The following is an 18247-nucleotide window of genomic DNA, read 5'->3' on the forward strand; positions in this document are numbered from 1 at the left end:
TAAGGGCTGTGAGTAGATAATGAGGTTGTTTAAGAACCATTCAATTAACAAAATGAAACAAGTGTGGTACACTCAGTGGGTGCTCTGAAGATGTCTTTTGAAAAGTTGATGCTGATAGCAGATGTGATGATTTTAAAAGGCCCATATTTAAATGAGTAACATAAAATTGAGAAAAGGAAGGAGTTACAGACTCAGGAGGAATAAGGTTGAGAGAAAGCAAGATGAGCTAAGAGTGCAGAAAAATCCATTCTCTTGGGTGATAAACTCTACGTGGGGAATCAGCATCACTTGATCTCCCACTGAGCAGTGGGTATTTTGCTTTGCTGTTATGTTTGAACATATTCAGTTTCCTCATAAGTTGTAGCAGAAATAGTAAATTATTTTCAGCTTCCTATGAGCATAAATACTAGGAGGAATTTGAATATACGTTGCATCACATACACCCTGTGTCTTTATTTTTCAGTATAAGCTTTCAATAATGGTGAATTTTATTAAGGAACTATTGGCTTCTGAAATCTAACTAAGTTAAAATAAAAATATGATACCTTAACTTATTATCTCTGATATAAACAGAGATTTGAAGGCTCAAACTAGAATACCTTTATTTAAAACAAGAAGAAGATACATTCAGTTTTTTTTTTTTTTTTTAAAGTTCAGATATTTCTTTCTGGTACAAATATTAGGGATAAGTGAAACCACATGTTTCTTTTCATATCTGTCATACTAATAGAGCATGAGGTGACTTAACTAACAGAATGTTTAAGTTAGAAGAATGAATCTGTCCAATATATCATCTCACAAAATCATTGAAATTAGATAACAATAATATCATTTTCCACATCCTCTAATCACTAAAGAGATTAAGTGTGAAATCAAAAGACTGCAGAGTTAACCAAAAACAAAAAGTATTGAATGTTTGAATTCTGAGAAAAAGGTTGGCTGATTCTATTTCTTTTTTCCCTGGAAGTTGATCAAAAAAAAAAGTTAGGAATTTAACAGTCTGTGTCACATAAATAAGAAAATTAACATAAATTAACCATTTCAAATTTCTAAAGAGGAATATATAATACTAGTCTAATAAAATATTTAATAATATTCATAAAAATAACAAGCTATAATGAAAAGTAAACTCTAAGCACAATGCTAGTACTAATAATTTATGTAATACTGAAAGCTATACCATTAAAGAGGTATTGTTTTCCAGGCCAGCGCTGTGGCATAGCGGATAAAGCCTCCACCTGCAGTGCCAGCATCTCATATGGATGCTGGTTCAAGTCTTAGCTGCTCTACTTCCCATCCAGCTTTCTGCTAATGTGTCTGGGAAAGCTACTGAGGATGGACCAAGTCCTTAGGCCCCTGCAGCCATGTGGGAGACCTAGAAGAAGCTCCTTGCTACTGGCTTCAGATTGGCCCAGCTCTGGCCATTGCAGCCATTTGGGGTGTGAGCCAATGAATGGAAGACCCTTCTCTCTCTCTCTGCCTCTGCCTCTCTGTAACTCTGCCTTTCAAATTAATAAATCAATCTTAACAAAAGAGATATTGTTTTCCACATTTGACAAGTGAGGAAAGTAAACATTAGAATAGATTAGTAAAATGATTGGGAGAGGGTGTTTGGCTTAGTGGTTAAGATGCCACTTGGGATGCCTGCATTCCATATTTGAGTGCCTGTGCTGGACTCCTAGGTCAGTTACCAATGCCGTCTTCCTGCTGATTTGTACCCTCAGGTGCAGTAGGTAAGGACCTGAATGGTTGAGTCCCTAACACCCACATGGGACATCTCAATTAAGTTCCTAGTTCCAAACTATGGCCTATCCTAGTCATGTCCTGACCATTGCAGACATTTTGGAAGTGAACAAGTGGATAGGAGCTATCTGTAAGTCTGTCTCTCTTTCTGAGCCTCTTAAATGAATTAGAATAAATTAATAAAAAGCTTTAAAAATAACAATACTGTTGTACCATTTACCAAGAGATGGTAAAGAAATCAATTTGATTATTCAGAAATACTGCAATTTTCCAAAAATAAAGTAGATTGAAATAGGATAGGATGATAGAATAGAATAGAATAGAATAGAATAGAATAGAATAGAATAGAATAGTATTAAGATGCATCACAGGTTGTGAAATTTGGTGAAACTTTCAGTTTTGAGTAGATGAGACAGGTGAAAGGGTTGTGTTGTACTATAAATTGGATTCCTTAATAGAATATGTAATATAAAATTAAAAATTTTGGACAAACTGCATGAGGGTATTCTACCCTCCTCTGCCCATATTGCTATTAGATAATCCAAACAAAATAAGTATAGAAGTCTGTATGTGGTGGCTGACTTGGGATAATTAAAGGCCTGAAAGAATGAATCTTGTTCAGTATGTCAGCTTAATCTGTTGGATTAAATATGAAGAACCAGAACACTGAACAGATTGGAATCCTCGTCAAAGATGGCAAAGCTAGTTACTGACATATTTGGGATTAGAACGTGGATAGCCTAAAACAACTAGGTGTTCTGCTCTTCACTCTTTTTGTTAAGAATTAAGGATCATTTAATACGTCTAAAAAACATGGTAGGTTGCAAACTGCCAATGCCTATTCATTGACTAGAACATCCTTCACATATATAGAGCTTCACAATTAAATTATAACAGTGACTGTTTTGCCTCTTTGAAAAAATACTGTATTTAACTGTAAGCTTCTTCTTGTCTTAGATGTCCAGTATAGATGAGAAACGTATGTATTCTCAAACAATATGGTAATATATGTAAATAATTGTTTAAAAAGCTGAAAAGAGTTTTCATGTAAATATACACAGTTACTGTGTTCAGAGGAGGAAGAAGCAACTTCGACTTTGATGAGAAGTAAGAAAATTGTGGAAAAGATGAGTTTGAGTATACTTCCAGGACATAGCGTGATTAGCGAAGATCTGATTAATTTCCAAGTGATTCTGGGTTAATGCATCAAAAATCGGGATTGTCACAACTTTGGTCAGGAACTGAGTAAGTGAAAAGTGAACTGATCAATTGCTAAATGACTCTTTAGGGGCCTGTTGATACAATCCAATTCTGTCCTATTTGTTCCCTAGTTACTATCAAAAAAAGTCTATTGTAATTCCAAAGAGTACATGTAAAGAAATCCAGGTACTATGGAAAATGACAATATCTCTAAAAAGTATAAATAGTAGTAATAAATACGTGAAGGTCAAATTCTGCTTTCTGGAAGCCCATTCAGATACTTAGTCTACAATAAGCTATCTTTAAAAGAATCTCACTAGCATATATATTACTGTGTTGTGCTTAACACTTAAATACTCTTTTGACTTTTCAAAACAAATTTCTCTTTCAATCTATAGTACTCAAAGACGTTATACTTTTGTAGTTAACTGTTGACATTTTCGAATCTTTCTAGTTCTTTTCCCAGAGTATATGATGGCTACAGATGTGATGATTGGTTAGTAGACATGTTTTCTATGTGTGGGTAGGAAATGATGGAATCAACTCTTGAGAAGTTTTCTTGCAGTTCTGTTGTATTAACTACATTCCATCAATAGCTATAGTTATTTGTGTACTTGATTTGTTCCCAAATAGCTGTTAAGGTCTTTGTGACAGATAGCAACACTTACATGCCTCATCACATTGTACCAAAAATACAACCTGTGTTTAATAGATGATATGTGCCAAGTAGAAACTGCATGATTAAAAAATTGTTAGCATGATATACATTGAAATCTTAGCACCAGATTAGCAGGTGGAGGGCTCTTAGTAAGCATCAGTTGAATGAGTGAGTCAATTCTGAATTCTTTTTGTTTTTAAGATTTATGTATTTATTTATTTGAAGGTCAGTTGTACAGAGAGAGGGACAGAAAGAGACAGAGTGATCTTCCTTCCATCTGCTGGTTCATGCCATGGATTGCCATAATGGCTTTTGCTGGACATTGCTGGAACCAGGAACCAGGAGCTCCATCCAGGTCTCCCAAATAGATGGCAGGGGCCCATATACTTAGACCATCTTTCATTACTTTTCCCAAGCCATTATCAGGGAGCTGGATTGGAATTGGAGCAGGCAGGACACTAACCAGCACCCATATGCAACATCTGCATCACATGTCATGGCTTTACCCACTGTGCCCAACACCAGCTCCATGAATCCTGAATTCTGATTCTAACTTCTGCCACTGTAAGTACAAAGCTATCTTCCTATCACACTCTGAAGCTTCAATATTTGAGTCTTCAAAATAAACTGAAAATAAAATAACAAGAGAAATACATACAAATTTATTATATGAATGTACAAAGGAGCCACAGAAAATATGAGACCCAAAGAAAAGCCAGAGGGTTGAAATTTGTATAGCATCCTGTAGATGCTTAGGTTTTCTAGGGGAAGGTGAGAACAGATTCTGGGAGGGTGAAGGGCAGAAACACACAGTAAATAAAACTTGTCTAATTATGCAAGTAACATCTCTCAGGTGGCAACCCTCAAAAGAACAGGTGATATGCCATGATTGAGACTTTCTGAGGTTCTGATAAGAATCTTCTGTGGTTGATGAGATTTTGGGGAGGGGGCTCATGACAATTATATTCTATTTTAGGAACTACTTTTAATCAGAAAAATGAAGTTCAGAGAATATTCATCCCTGCATTTGGGGGCAGAAAGAAGGGTGAGAGGAGGAGTACCAAGATCAGAAAAGTTTATTCTGAGACTGTTTTTTGAAAGCATTCCATGTGGGGCTGGTGCTGTAGTGTAGCAGGTAAAGTTGCCGCCTGCAGTGCCAGCATCCCATATGGGCACCGGTTCAAGTCCCAGCTGCTCTGCTTCTGATCCAGCTCTCTGCTATGGCCTGGAAAAGCAGTAGAAGATGGCCCCATCCTTGGGCCTCTGCATCCATGTGGGAAGACCTGGAGGAAGCTCCTGGCTCCTGGCTTTGGATCAGCACAGCTCCGGCTGTTGTGGCCAATTGGGGAGTGAACCAGCAAAAGGAAGATTCGCGTGCGCGCTCTCTCTCTCTCTCTCTCTCTGCCTCTACTTCTCTGTGTAACTCTGACTTTCAAATAAATAAATAAATCTTAAAAATAAATAAATAAAGTACTCCGTGTGTACCGACATGCCATATTTTTGCGGTACCGCTTTCTGAGCCCCAGCAACACCGACTTGTTGGGAGCTATAGACACATCACTTTCCTTTTGAGGGATTCAGTGTTCTCACCAATAGCATTGGACTTGAAGAACAGTTTTCTATTTTTCACTTTCTAGGAAGATACTCCATGAATTTGATTGTCATTGAAGTGTTTTCTTAGCCACAGATATTTAAAGTGTCATAGCTTATGCTGGGTCCACAATGTTCCTTGAAAAGAAGCACTCCACTGTCCCAATTGCTTGAAAGCTGCTAGTATGGATCGCATTGTAGAAATTTGACACATTCAAACCAAGTTGAATACATATTACTTAAAAGTCTGTCTAGTTGTCACTTCATTATGATAGAAGAAATAGACAAGATGTTCTACTGTCCTAGTAGGCACATTCAGGCAAATTCATATTACTGTTTTTAAATCAACCTTGATTGTTAAATTTATTTATTTATTTTTTTAATTTGAGAGCAAGAAAGAGAAAGAGGGATCCCACCCACTGGTTCTGTCCCCCAAATGCCTACAATAGTTGAGGATGGGCTGAGGTCAAAACTGGGAACTAAGAGCACAGTTCATGTTTCTCACATGAGTGGCAGGAACCCAATTACTTGATCCATCATAACTGCCTCCCAAGGTCTGCATTGTCAGGGAGCTGGAACAGAAAAATGGAGCCAGGAATTGAACCCAGTGTGGGACATGGACATCTTAACTGTTAGGCTAAATGCCCATTCCTAACAATTTCATAGAAATATGTAACAATAGTAACTGATTCAAAGGCTTATAAGATCTTTTCTTGTAGAGAGAAATGTATGTTTGTCTGCCATGTATACCTCAAGGTGATTCAAAGATTAATAATATTTTTTCAGACTAGAATAAAAACATTAATTTTTCCTTTTTAATTTACTCCAAGTTGTCTTTTTAGTTACAAGAAGTGCATGTGAAAACTTTTCATTAAGTGGTTTGTTTACAAATACTTGGGTGATTTAAGCTTGTTTCCCTTCACAAGATAACTGATAATGGCAGGTTGGCAGGTAAAACGTTTTCTGCCTTGATTATTCTATTGAACATAAAAGTGGACATTTATTGGTGTATCTTCAACTTTAAAATCAAAGTTACGGAGCATTTTTTTTTTTTAAGATTTTATTTATTTTATTTGAGAGAGTTACAGACAGGGAGAAGGAGAGACAGAAAGAAAGGCCTTCCTTCCGTTGGTTTGGAATCCAGGAACCAGGAGCTTCTTCCAGGTCTCCCACATGGGTGCAGAGGCCCAAGGATGGGGCCATCTTCTACTGCTTTCCCAGGCCATAGCAGAGAACTGGACTGGAAGAGGGGCAGCCGGGACTAGAACCAGTGCCCATATGGGATGTCAGCGCTGCAGACAGAGGATTAACCTACTACACCACGGTGCCAGCCCCACATTGGATATTTATTGGGGGTTTATTAATAATCACAATAATAGTAATAAATAAAATAACAATAATTAATAAGAATGCTAGTTAATTTTATTCATTGCTTACTGGTGCCAGGCAATAGGTTAAATCCTTCAAATACATAATTCAATTTATTTCTCAGGACGATTCTGTGTGTCAAGTTCCATTATTACAGGAGATACAGTTGAGTGCTTTTCCTCAGGTTAATACATAATATATAGTGCTTTAGGATTCTATGAATTTGCAATCTAATAGGAATTAACATGGCACATTCCAGTTTCACACAAGGTAGAGTATCATGAGAGAGAGATGCATATGGGAGAGTTTCAGTAATTTCATAGAAAATTTATTTGAAAGATAAGTTTATTTTGGTGTAAAAGTTTTGAAATCCATACATAGTTTTTTCATTATATGTGTTTTCATGAACTTTTTGAAAACCCCTGACAGTCATGAATTTAAAAATACAGCAAAATACATTGATTTTTAATACTTTTCCCAAAAACTTTCTGAAGTATCCTCATGTCTCTCACAAAAATTTGGTTGCTCACTTATTGATTCATTCATTTATTTGTGTAGCTATTCTATTAATGGTCACAATATTTAGTTTTACTGCAATTCCTTCAATTCAGATCAATAGAGCTCCTTCATCCTTTGCCACAATCAATCCCTTACTACCATATCCATGAAAGCTGGTCAAGAACCTTGTTGCTGAGTACCTTTGATGATAAGAAGTGCTTCCTATGGACAGGAACTATCTGCCACTTGGTTCCTATAGATGAGAGTTCAGCCAAACTCAATTTTCTTGTGGCATCCAATCTTTGTTTTATATAACATAACCAATAAAGCCTGTTTATTTGTATATTTATTTTTTAAAGCTTTTAAAAATATTTCTTATTGCATTGGTGTTGTAGCTTGTAACACTGACATCCCATATCAGAGTACTGGTTCAAGTCCCAGCTGCTCTACTAATGTGCCTGGGAAAGCAGCTGAAGATAGCCCAAGTACTTGGGCCCATGCTACCCATGTGGGAAACCCAAATGGAGTTCCTGGCTTGTGATTTCAGCCTGTCCTAGCCCCTGTCCAGCTGTTGTAGCCATGTAGAGAATGAACCAGTGGATGGAAAAATCTCCTTGTCTCTGTCTCTCTCTCTCTCTCTCTCTCTCTGCCTTTAAAATAAACAAAATAAATCTTTTTAAAAGTGCTTTATTTTATTAAGTTGAAAATGAGAGACTGAGACAGAAGATGGAAAGATAGAGAGGTCCCATCCACTGGACTACTCCCTAAATCCTGCAACAGCTAGACCTGGGCCAGGGTGAAGCTGGCAACTGGGAAGTCAATTCAGGTCTCCTCTGTCAGTGGCAGGTGGCCAATTACCTGCACAAGCACCTGCAGTCTCCAAGGGTGTGCATAAGCAGGAAGCTAATATCAGGAGTAAAGCCTAAACTGGATCCCAGGGACTCCAATATGGGATATGGGCATCCCAAGCCGTGTCTTAACCTCTGTTGCCAAATTTTCATCCTTCAGTTAAAAGTTTTTCAAGAAGTTGGTTGTTCTTTGAGGCTGCTGTTTGGCTCCCTCCCATTTTTACATCCTCTTTTAAGGATAACACTGAAATATATCTATAAGGTTAAAATTTTGTAATCATGTGAAATGCTTGGGACAGTTCCTAGCACATAATAATCATTTTATAAATAACAGAAGACAATAATAATGACAACAGTGACATCAAAATTTTGCTTATTAGGTAATGTATTTTTGCCTAAAATTCTTATCCCTCATTTTATATACAATTATTTAAATATAGATTATATCTCACTTTTAATTTTAATTAATTAATTAATTATTTATTTATTTAATTTAAGGGAGAGAGAGTCTCCCATCCACTGGTTCCCTCCCCAAAATGCCTGCAATAGCCAGGACTGTGTTTGGCAGAATCAAGGAGTCAAGTACTAAATCAGGCTACCCACTTGGGCGCAGAGATCCAAATACCTGACCAGTCAGCTGCTATCTCCTAAGGTATACATTAGCAGAAAGCTGGAATTAGAATCATAGCTAGGTCTCAAACCCAGGCACTCATATGAGATGCAAGTGTCCTAACCACTTTGTCAAATGCTGCCTTCTCTTGCTTTCTTTAAATGTGTTCCGGTTAATAGGACACAATGCTTTATTATCAGTTCTATACATCATAAAAATAGGCTCAAACAATTAAATTCTGATTGACTTAATTAGTGGGGACATTGGCAGTACCCACTCTTCCATGCACAATGCATGCTTTATGGAGTTGCTTTCTCTAAATCTACTTTTAGAACTCTAAACCATTGCCTTTCTGATTTCCCAGTAGAAAATAGTAATAATGAGAAGAAAAGAATGCTGGTGGGGGAAGAGGGGGATGGAACTCATTAACAAAAAATGTAAATAGAAGCCATTTCAAAGATACTACCCTTACAAGAATGAGGAATGTAAGATAAGTAAATGTAATTAAAGCATGACCAATGATCATGACAGAGCCTCCATTCAAAGGCTGAATTTGTCTTTTTTATTATGCATACAAACTCTTTGTTTATTAACATAATAAAATTGTAATGGAATAAAAAAAAAGATTTCACAAAAGACCAGAGAAGGCCAGACAATTGATTAAAAGATGCTAAAATGTGCAGCTCCCTGGAGCCTGCAGTCCCTTTTAAAGTTAATTTTGAATGACTTGTCCAGGCAGGGAGTCTTCCAGGAGGAAATGCATCTCTGTCTAAGGTTAGGTCAAGGGCTGGATACCCAGGGCTCCAGTGAGCTAGGAAGAATTTTCTGAGGCAGAGCCCAGACAGAGGGAGTCATCAGACTCTTACAAGTGGGAGGAGAATATTTGCCATCACTCTGGGCTGATTTTCAGTTGTAACATTTCTCAGGCAAAGAGTATGCCAACAGCCTTTCTCTCCTGGTTCGTTTGTCTGTCGTGCATGCTGGCAACCAACATGGCTCCGAAGTATCAAGCTAAGTTAATAGAATCAACAAGCTGAAACATCAGACGTGCCAAGCATCATTTAAAGATCTTTTCATGTATTTAAAAGTCGGAGAGGGAATGTGGTTTCTAGTCCACCAGAACAATGATATTTCAGGCTGTTTGAGATCTTACATCATCTAGTCCAATCACCTCATTTTGCAGATCAAGAAACTGAGGCTGAGAGAAAAGGGACTTGCCCAGAGTCACTCGGCCAGGCAGTGACAAACTACTGTAGAACTTTTGGTAAGTCGTGTGCCCTCTTTGGCTTTTCTTTCCAAATCTATAAAACAGAGATGGGTGATATGTCTAGAGAATCTCTCTAAAATTCCTTCTCTATATCTGTGCTTTTTAACTTTAGACACTTTGTCTATTCGATAATGACCAAGAGGTTTTAATAAAAATGATGTATTTTATATGTCTAAATGCCAATGTTAAAGCATTTTAATGAAAGTTAAAATTTTAGTTAATATTTTACATTTTGATGTGATATAGATTTGGATTGAATGTTTTGAAAATGATTAGCAATTTACTGTTTTTAAGCCTGGTTAACAATTCATTGTATTACACAATAATACTATAAACACTTTCTGGATGAAACTATCATACATGTTTATTATAATTCCTTATGTTGCTTTACTAATGGCTGAAAATTCCAGAGCACATGATTAAATCACACTTCAAAAGAAGTCATGCTATACAAAACAGAAATACCCAAGGGGGTTTTAATTAGTTGAAAATGTCATTGCTGGTGAGCATGAATTGGATTTTTTAAAAAGCTTTTTTTTTTTCTTCAGCGCATGCATTCTAGAAAAACTGACAGCAAATCCATATGTAATAGCTGCTTTAAAAGCCTTCATCAAGAGTGTGCATGTTTAGTGTCTCTTAGTGGGATAAGTTGGGTTATGATGGTTGAAAGGGCAAAAGATTCAAGAGCAACATTGACATTGGCTTTTAAGTTTGGCTCCATGGATAATGTAGTTAGAATTGCTTGTAGAGCTGGTTGGTTAGAGGGGGAAGTCTTTTGCATCTTCAAAGCATCATACACGCATGTTCTCAGACATTTATTACATAGGTGGCAAGTGTCAAGTTATGTGTCACAGGAAGCAACCAGTTGAGGTCAGTTTTGTGAGTGGTGAAGGAATTCACAAGCAATAGAATACAGAGAAGAGAAAGATTTTTTTTCTTTAAGATTTATTTTATTTATTTGAAAGACAGAGTTACAGAGAGAGGTAGAGCTAGAGAGAGAGAGGATGGTTAGAGCTGAGCTGATTAGAAGAAAGGAGCCAGGAGCCCCTTCTGGGTCTCCCATCTGGGTGCAGGGGCCCAAGGAGTTTGGCCTTCTACTGCTTTCCCAGGCCACAGCAGAGAGCTGGGTCGGAAGTGGAGCAGCCGGGACTTGAACCAACACCCATATGGGATGCCACTGCCACAGGCTGGGGCTTCAACCAGCTGCGCCACAGCACCGGCCCCAGATTTATTAAAATATACTACAAGGGAGCAGCTGTGAAGCTGACTACTGTGGCCCAGAGACTACAGTTCGGGAGGTTTTATGTGAATGAGGTAGACTGCTGTTGGCCAGCAGGTTTTTCACCATGTATTGCCATGGATTTTTCATTAGTGATTTCTTTATTGCTGAAGATTTTCTCCAGTGCATTGCTAGGGATTTTCTCCAGTGATTTCTTCATTGCTGGGCATTATCATTGGTGACATCCTTGTTGCTAGGTAGCCTGGTGACCTTCATGCAATTTATAATGATTCTCCCAGGTCTATCATAAGGTGCATTAGTGTGGAGCTGGATCAGAGATGGAGCAGGCAGAACTCAAACCTGTGTTCCAGTATGGGATAATACAATCACAGGTGTTGGCTTAACCCCCTGCTCCACAACACCAGCCTATGTATTGAATTTTAAAACAAATGGATAGATCCATGGAAAATCATTAAAGGGTAGACTGAGAGGATGTAGCAAACAAATATTCTATTTTTCCAATAGAATTATTGTTTAGAGCTGAGAGACTACCAGGATATAAATGAAATATTGCTGTTAGGGTACCTCATGCCCATAATTCTTAGAATGTTACCTACATATGAGTCACTTGTGAAAATGCAAATTCTAATTTAACATATCTAAGGTGTATTCCAAGATTCTACATTTCTAAAAAGCTTCCAGGTGATGCTGATGCTTCTGCTCTCCAGGACTTTGAATTGCAGAGTATTATGTCTTCAAATGAAATGGTATAACCAAGGATCCAGGAAACATCTTACCAAGAACAAAACACATATCTGCTATAATTTATATATCAAGGGAGTACCATCCAGCCTAGCTAACACCCACCTTAACATAGCTTAAAGGAGCTTTCTGTGTTTCTGGTTTTATTATTAGTATTGAGAAAGCACTCACTTTCTATTGCTTGGCTTGGTTTCCTAGCTGATAGATCATAGTAAGGTAGGCGTTTATATACAATCAAGAATAAACAGGATCTAGAGTGCCCATGCATAGCCAATGTAATAGAATTACTTCTTATTCCTTTATGAGAGCTCATCTAATAGAGATCTTTGAATGCTTGGATGTGTGCTTGATTGTCCTATCTCTCACCTTTCCCTTGGCAAATGCTTATTTATATTGACTGGGATCATTTAAATCCCTAATGTAAATATGAATATAAAGAAACTATGTGAGATTTCTCCCTATTTTTCACATTTTGAGTCAATTAAATAAATATGTACCCATTATTGTTTACAAAGTAATGAACTGGGCACTATGAGGTACAGAAAAATCAAAAGTCTTGGTTCCAGGTATTCTCAGTTTGTCTATAGAGGACAAAGACATAAAAGTTAAAAACAAGTATAAGAACTTAAAAAAATTCTAGGTTTGGAAATAACATGCTTAGAAGTATGTAAGAAATTGAAATCAGTTGTATCAGGGAGTTAGGAAAACTTTGTGAAAGAGGAAAAATTGAGTAGGGATTCAGAACATGGTCATCTGCACATGGAAAAAATATACTGAGACAAAGTATCATATTTTAGGTATATGAATGGAAAACAAAAGCTTATATAAATACATCTTAATTCAACTGGCTTCCTGCTGAAATTGAAATGTCATTCTTTGGAATTCAACCTAAAGCCTAGGTCTCTTATAGGACTTGAAAGCAATATATGATGACCCGTTAGGATAGTGATTTTGTTACTTCTCTCAAACTTTGGCCTTTCCTATTGGAACTAGTTCCTTGAACCCCAAACAACGAAAGATCACACTTCATATAATCGTTTCCCCTTTGAATATGGAACATAGTACTTCAGTAGTACATAGGTCAGGGAGAAAAGAATGAAAATTATTTCAGATCTTTAAAACGTGTGGGCTGGTGCTGTGTTACAGTGGTTTAAGCTGCCACCTGCAGTGCCGGCACCCCCATGGGGCTGCTGGTTGGAGTTCTGGCTACTCCACTTCTGATCCAGCTCCCTGCTGATGTGCCTGGGAAAGTAGGGGAGGATAGCACAAGTGCTTGGGCCCCTGCACCCACATGGGAGATCTAGATGAAGCTCCTGACTTCGGCCTGGCCCAGTTCCAGCTGGCCTTTTGAGGCGTGAACCAACAGTGAACTAGAAGACTCTGTAACTCTGGCTTTCAAGTAAATAAATAAATCTCTTAAAAAAAAGTATTATCATTTTAACTCATATACTCATTACATGCTCCTTTTTTATAATGCTGACAGTCATGTGTGATAGTATTTTCATTCCTCTAACTTAGATGAATTTAAATTTTGAGATTTTTGCCATGAAGTTACTTTGAACTGTTGGGTGATCATAAAGGAGAAGCCTTTAGTATCCTCCTTCTTTGATATGATGATGCTTAACCATTTAAACCAATTGATTTTGCAACCCTTCCCTGATTCTTCATTGTCTTGGATGGTGCTATTGGCTGCATAGCTGGGGTATCATTGCCTGGTATCACTAGTCAGTGCAGCCTAAAGTTCAAGTGTAGATAAAAGCAGCTATAAAATCCAAGGCAGACAACACTGGAAGGTGAAATATGTTCAAAATTCAAAGTTCTTTAGTGGCATCACCAAGAAACAGTATCTGGAGAAGAGCTAAGCTGAAAACACAATGTGAGGTGTTTATTCATACTGGAAGTCAGCTATGTTGAGACTAGCTTAAAGACACAGTAAAATTTTTTGAAATGCCGTGCATCTCCTTTGTAGCCCATCCTAGTAAGATACTCTGTTAAGAGTACAGATACTCTTTTTTTTTTTAAAGATTTATTTATTTATTTGAAAGTCAGAGTTACACACAGAGAGAAGGAAAGTCAGAGAGAGAGAGTCTTCCATCCGCTGGTTCACTCCCCAATTGGCTGCAACAGCCAGAGCTGAGCTGATTGGAAGTCAGGAGCTAGGAGCCTCTTCCAGGTCTCCCAAGCCGGTGCAGGGGCCCAAGGACTTGGGCCATTTTCCACTACCTTACCAGGCCACAGCAGAGAGTTGGATCTGAAGTAGAGCAGCCGGTACTTGAACCGGCGCCTGGATGGGATGCCGGCAATGCAGGCAGCGGCTTTAATCACTATGTCACGCGCTGGCCCCTACAGATATTCTTTTATTCCATCTCTTTCTGTATGTCTCTCTGAGTCTTAAATAAAGAACTTTTTAAAATTTTTAAGAGCACTGAAGAGCGTGAACTTGTGCTGCTGTATAAACATTGGGTTCTTTTGAGTTCCACTGAGCAAAGCAATATACCCTTGTGTCAAATTTGTTTTAAATGTGTCTGATGTAGCTAGAATCCAGGAAACTATAGACAATAATGAGTTTGTGAGAGCCTCGCTTTATAAACTCCATCAGAGTGAGTCTGTTCACAGTTTACTCTGCAACTTTGGTCACAGGTTCTGTCAGTGCTTACTGTTCTTTAACTTCTCTCCTCACAACCCAACTGTGGCAATATTGGATACTCAGATTTTATTTTGACTTTTGTCACAGGCTGTGAGTTCCAAATTTCAAGTAAGAACCAAACTTGAAGAGCATAGATATTTCTTCCTGTTAGGGCTTTTGATGTACATCTAGCATTCATCTTCTTCGTTTTTCAAGTTTAAAACAAGCAAAACCCAAGACTTTAAAAGGAAATATGTAGGAAGGCAGATAAGTGAGATGTTAGTTGAAAAGAAAGAGAATAGGGAAATGAAACCAACATTAGGTGTTTGATGCAAACATATACCAAACACTGCTGGGTTCTTAATATACATAACCTTACTTAATCCTCTCCATGATAGTGCATTAGCACCATCATTGGGTACAGTTTATCAGTGGGCAAATGAGAGCAAGAAAGATTCTAATCAGAGAACAAAATCACTTAGGCACTCACCAGTAGAGCCGAGGCAAGGGTGTGGATTGCAAACTGCTTTCTACTTCCAGACTGAAAACTACAGGTGGTAGTATATTCTGGAAAATCCCATCCTCTGTTTTTCACAAAGCAGCTTCAACTATGCCAAGATAAGCAATTATGAAAGACACGGAGGATAAAACTTGGGTAATAGTTATAGATCTACTCATATGACTAGATAACCCTCTTTATTCATTTTAACTTAACCTGCATGGACTACTTTATGGTGGTAATAATCTTTTTACATGAATATGACCTATCTGTGTCTTAGTCAGCAATATAGAATAGTGCCGGATACTCCTAAAGCTGTTCAGAGGGTTGATATATTGTCTGTACATGCTTAATATTCAGAAATAGTTTTTTTTTAAATAAATCAAGAGGACTGTTTTTTCCTTTATAATCCATATTTAGACTTTGGTGTTAGTAGTAAATGGTGCTGTCAGTTCTGCATTTTTGTTTATAAATAGCAACATAGTAAGAATATACTGTATACTAGGAAGTGTGATAGGAGCTCTATTAGGGCTGTTGGAACTCTGCTGTGACAACAGATCAACCCTGACATCTCAGTGGATGAACACAAGGTTATCTTTTGTGCATGCAAAATCTACTATGGGCCTTGCTTTACTCCAAGGCTGCTTTCTTTCTGATTACATGTCAGTGGACTAGTTTTTACATAGCTGTGGCTTTCCTTTCTCAACATGTGGCTTCTAGATTGTTATCATAGAGGAAGAGAGAGCTGAAAGTATCTTGGGGGCTCATCTCTGCCTTACCCTAGAAGTGATACTTTCATTGTCTTCATGATCCATTTGTCAGAGTAAGTTATCTGGCTCCACCAAACTGAATTTTTTGTTCATAAAACAAAAAATTAGCTGACACTAGTGAGTGCTGTCAATATATCACAAATTCTTGGGAAAACAAAGATTAAAGTTTAAAAAGTTATCTCATTTTATGAAAGCTATGCAGTCGAATGTGGAACACAATAATTACCAGGGGATATTTAGGGATACATTACATTTTGACAAGGACTTTGCTTCCTTATTTCAGTTACTGCTATTGTCTTTAGAGTTATTTTTTTTATTTTTGCATCTGAAACAATTGACTTGAGAATTAAAAATGCCTATCATCCCTTTCATTTATGCTGTATGCTTTGCTTTCTTATAGACCATACCTGGGTCTTGAAGATTTTTTTTTTTTTTTTGAGGCAGTAGCCTTATGGAAGTTTTTGTTTTTTTTTGTTTTTTTTTGTTTTTTTTTTGTTTTTTTTTTAAAGAATGGAGAGAATTTTTCCTGCCCACTAGAAACCAAGATGAGCAGTAGGAAGCTGTGTGTTCCCTGTTAATTCTTTCCTTCTTGAGCAATTGGTCTTTATAATGTCCATTGTTTATGGGTATGGGCAAATATTGAGACAATTTTCAGCCATTTTCCATACAGAGCAACAAAGCATATGCAGTTGGAGAGTGCTACACCTTCAAGACAAAAACATTAAAAAATATTGTAACAAATATGTTTCGGCTTGAGAGAATGAGCAGGTCGTCAGTTTTGGTTGCAGTATATGATATTAGAGAGGTATTTTCTTCATACATCTGGCATATTTTCAAGTTAATATTTTCACAAAACAATTTATTTGAGAAGCAGAGAGACAGAGATAGATAGACAAAGAGAGAACACTTCATCTTGATGACTGGTATTACGCCAGGCTGAAGCCAGAAGGTGAGAACTCAATCCATATCTTCCATGTGGGAGGCAGGAACTCAATTGCTTGAGCCAACACTGCTGCCTCCCAGAGTCTGATTTAGTAGGAAGCTGAAATTGGAAGCCAGAGCCAGGAATCAACCCCACATACTTCAATATGGGATGTGGGTTTCTTAACTTCTAAATGAGCCAAATGTGTGCCCGTACTGAAAAATAATTGGTAAAGTGCTACACAATTACTGAGTGTCATGTTGACTTGTAAGGAACAGATGAATAAAATCTTACACCATTTTATTGAAAGATCTTCTTGGGGCCGGCATTGTGGCACACAGCATGTTAAACTGCCACCTGGGACACTGGCATTTCATATTGACACCAGTTGGAGACCCAGCTGCTCTACTTCTGATCCAGCTCTCTGCTAATGCACTAGGGAAAGAAGAGGAAGATGGCCCAAGTGCTTGGATTCCTGCACTCACATGGAATTCTCAGATGAAGCTCTAGGCTCTTGGAGACAGCACTGCCCAACCCCAGCCTTTGTGGCCATTTGGGGAGTAAACCAGCTGAGGGAAGATATTGCGCTCTCTCTCTCGCTCTCTCGCTCTCTCTCTCTGTTTCTCTGTATCTCTTTCTTTCTACCTGTAACTCTTTCAAATAAATTTTTAAAAATCTTTAAAAAATTTTTCTTACAGTAAAAATGATTTTTACTATTTAGGTCTTATTTACAGTACTAATATGTATTGCTCATAGACTTAGGTATTTGGGCTTTTGCTATGAGGTATGTCTTCTCAATAGTTTCTCATCATGCCTTGATTTTCAACTTCCTCTTTGTTTGAGGTTTTATCCATATAACGAGTTTGCTTTGGCATTTGATATGTGTTCCAGCCTCAATGAATGTTTTCAGTTAATCTGGAGAGGAATTATGGTAATTTGGGGAAATTTGAAGATAAACCAGAAAGGTTAATAATAATAGTGATGATAGTGTTAACATAATATGATCTTTAATTGAGCATTCATTATAATGTAGGTGCTGGGCAAACTGTTTTAAAGTAAATTTTCATTTAATTAGCATAATTTTTTGAAAAGTGACTTATTAACCCAATTTTAGAAAGAACTTAGATCTTTTCCCAACATCATATGATCAGAAATTATCTGTGTAGTTTATTTAAAGTTATCCAGTTATTTTCCACTTTTGAGGTATTTATATGGTTTCTAATTGTGTGGGTAACCTACAAAGCCAAAGTATAGCTAAGCAAAATTGCATCCTAAACTGTGTTTGTTAACTTCCATAGATAAAGTACATCTTACCAGAAGTACTGCAGTCAAAATAAGAATTGGAAACAGAAATTAAGCAATAGGAATCTATTCAGTTTTTATTCAGAAATATCTAAAGGAAAAAACCCACTAGTTCCTGTAGTGGTTCCCTACCAGGATCAATATTGCTTTTCTACACATGGGACTTTTGGCAAAGGCTGGAGACATCTTTGGTTGTCATGATGGAGAAGAAGTAAATTATTGGCATTTCATGGATAGAGACTAGGCATGTGCTAGGGATATTACAATGCAAAAGATACAACCCTCAACTAAGTTTTATCTACTCCAAATGGTTAGTAGTGTTGAGGTGTAGCTTGTGTAAAATCTTCTCTTCGATAGGTGAACTG

At 37.4% G+C, this 18247-nt stretch overlaps 1 protein-coding gene across 3 annotated transcripts in view; it reads left to right on the top strand.

The window, feature by feature from the left end:
* LRRC4C (leucine rich repeat containing 4C) overlaps positions 1-18247 on the top strand; it is a 188091-nt gene that overhangs the window by 49198 nt on the left and 120646 nt on the right. For 2 of the 3 annotated variants that reach the window (XM_062196286.1, XM_062196288.1), the window contains exon 2: positions 9699-9779. The exons of the other annotated variant lie outside the window; for it this stretch is intronic. The gene's annotated coding sequence lies outside the window, so the exon portion shown is untranslated. The remainder of the gene's footprint in view (positions 1-9698; positions 9780-18247) is intronic. 3 annotated transcript variants of the gene reach the window in all.

Source organism: Lepus europaeus, chromosome 7 (genome assembly GCF_033115175.1).
Source record: "Lepus europaeus isolate LE1 chromosome 7, mLepTim1.pri, whole genome shotgun sequence".
Classification (NCBI taxonomy): Eukaryota; Metazoa; Chordata; class Mammalia; order Lagomorpha; family Leporidae; genus Lepus; species Lepus europaeus.